The sequence below is a fragment of the Helianthus annuus genome, chromosome 6 (genome assembly GCF_002127325.2).
Source record: "Helianthus annuus cultivar XRQ/B chromosome 6, HanXRQr2.0-SUNRISE, whole genome shotgun sequence".
NCBI classification, from domain to species: domain Eukaryota; kingdom Viridiplantae; phylum Streptophyta; class Magnoliopsida; order Asterales; family Asteraceae; genus Helianthus; species Helianthus annuus.
Window position 1 is genome coordinate 97755519 of NC_035438.2, and position 2618 is coordinate 97758136.

At 32.9% G+C, this 2618-nt stretch overlaps 1 long non-coding RNA gene across 1 annotated transcript; it reads right to left on the reverse strand.

Annotated features, from left to right (window-relative positions):
• Positions 1-228: 228 nt before the first annotated feature.
• Positions 229-2255, reverse strand: LOC110863932. The gene is made up of 3 exons (XR_002549475.1): positions 2132-2255; positions 1548-1615; positions 229-428 (listed from the first exon to the last, which is right to left on the reverse strand). It is a non-coding gene; the product is annotated as an uncharacterized LOC110863932 (long non-coding RNA).
• Between the last annotated feature and the right edge of the window lie 363 nt (positions 2256-2618).

Here is a 2618-nt window from a genome sequence, read left to right on the forward strand (position 1 = left end):
AGATTTTAAAAGAAAGGAATTGTCTGCCTTCTGGTAAGTCCTCATGGAGACATTGAACAATTGTTTGGCATTAAAAATTGGTGGAGCTCATAAGATAAACACTTCCATTCTCACAATGTAAGACCCTCACATGTCCTATCGTAATTCATACATTTTATCATGCAATTAACTTTCATTTAAAATAAAAACATTGAGTAAATGACCTTTATATAAAGTTCAAACCTTCAAAAGACGTTCACTAAAGTTGCAAAACATATTGTTAAAAACACAACATATTTAACTTTCAAAACATATTTACTAAAGTGTTATAACACAACACCAAGGTGTTTGTAACAAAAGTAATTGTTTTCATTTGCGGAAGCTTCTTGGCACGAGTGTTCGGTCCTGTAACATAGCTTGATCTTCATCCGCAAGTTCCTACATTTTACCTATGACCAAAATCATCCAAAACATTAGTTATATAAGTTTTCAAGATGATTAAACAAGTCCTAGATGTCAAAACGCATGAAAAACAAATTTTTCCAGCTCTGATAGGCTGTCGCGGGCCGCGACAGAGAAGGGCTTGGCTTTCGCGGGCAGCGAGCCCTATCGCGTGTCGCGACGGAGTTTATGTTGCTGTCGCGTGGCGCGACAGTGACGTTTTTTCAGTGAATTCAGGTTAAAAACCTGCATTTTCCAGCTATGATCTAGTTCGCAAAATCGTCCATAAGTTGTTCATTTTTGGTCCGATTTGGGTCACGTTTCTTTCTACGTGATCGAAATTAGATCATCTATAACATGGAATAAAAATCCAATATTCACGTGAACAACTTTTGTTAATTTAAATCCTCGGCTTAAATGGATTTTCATAGTTATTTGACCCGTTTCAAATTATGGACCATAAAATTTATTTATGACCTCAAAACTTCCATGAGACTCAATCCTATAATCATATTAAAATAACATCATGTTATACATACAACTTATGCGCCCTTATGTATATCTGTATGCTTAATCAACCCATTTCAACCTTAATTACTTAAAATGGATTTAACACAAATCCTTTAATATGGATTCGCCATCTTTTAGTCATGCTCAATCCTGAGTTTATGACTCATATTCATCATTAACTGTTTCTAGGCTAACAAACCTAATGCGTATTATTTAAGAATCTGGGCATTATTCGAAGTCTTATTATTGTGCGACCTTCCCGGTTCGCATCGAGACAACAATTTGACCCGTTTAACTTTCCTAGAGACATCCATCGCCTTATTTCACCAAAGTTCATTACTTTGGTTATTTTGACCCGTCTGGTTTTATTGGCGAATTCTATCGCTTTCACACAACCAAACATGTATAATTCGGATTACTTTGACCCGTTTCAACATTATAGTGAAATCCACCACTTTTACTTTTTTTCTATCGCTATTCACTAATTAATCCATCCGGCTAATACTTATGGAAATCCTCCGTAATAGAAATAACCAAATTTCATAACGATTCAATTATCATTCAATTAACTAAACATAGAATACTAGCGAAATATTACGAAGCGTATAGCCACGTACCTTTCAAAGCTTTCCTTTCAAACGACTATCCGTTCCGCCTTGACTACTTGACGATCCACCCAATTTGCCTATAGAATTCCATTCGAACATATTGCTTAGAATTCATATTCCAAGATTTCAACACTCAATGCTTCTAACTTAGTTAAATAAGTGATTTCTTCCTAATTCTCACTTATTTCAAGTTCATGTAAGCATTTTATCAAACATCTTACATGCATAATTAGTCTCCTAACATATCAAGTTCATGATTAATAATTTTAACCATGTTAAATCATAATATTTCAATTCATATGTCAAGAATACCAATTTAACAATTAAACTTATATCATATCTATCAAGTAACACTAAATCAACACTATGATTCAAGTGTTCTTCATATTATTCACAAAACCCACACAACCCACATATGATAAACATTGAAATCACTAAGTTATGACATGAATTCATCAATTTCTTATCTAGGAGTTGTTCCTAGACATATAATCATCCTATTCTAGTCATAACATCTATCAATTCTCTAACAATTTCATTTATGAGAATTCAAGAAGAATCAAAACATCACCAAGATCAAAATTTAAACATACCTTGTGATCCTTTAACTATAGTGATCACGAATTTCACTTGAATTCGATTCCTAACTTGATTTTCCTCTGAATTGTTGAAGGAATTTGGTATTAGGGTTTTGAAGAACAAGAGCTCTTGGTTGCTCTGTTTTGTTTGACCAGAAGGAAAAACACACAAAGTGTGTGTTTTAAATCTTATCTTGTTTTAATAAAGCATCTTTCAAGAATGTCTAGTTTAGTCCCTCTAGTTTCCAAGGCATGTATAGTAGTTAAATCTCTAATTTCCCATCTTTTAAAAATGAAAAGGTTTAACTAGGTTAATTATTCCTAGTTTTAAATTTCTCTATTTTATTATCAATATTAGTAATTACACATGTATACACACAAATATAATTTAATATTTTAGAGGTGTTACAAGTCTATCCCCCTTAAAGAGGATTTCGTCCTCGAAATCGTAATACATATCGAATAAGGAAAGGTATAAGCATTTCATTTCTTCTTCGGACTC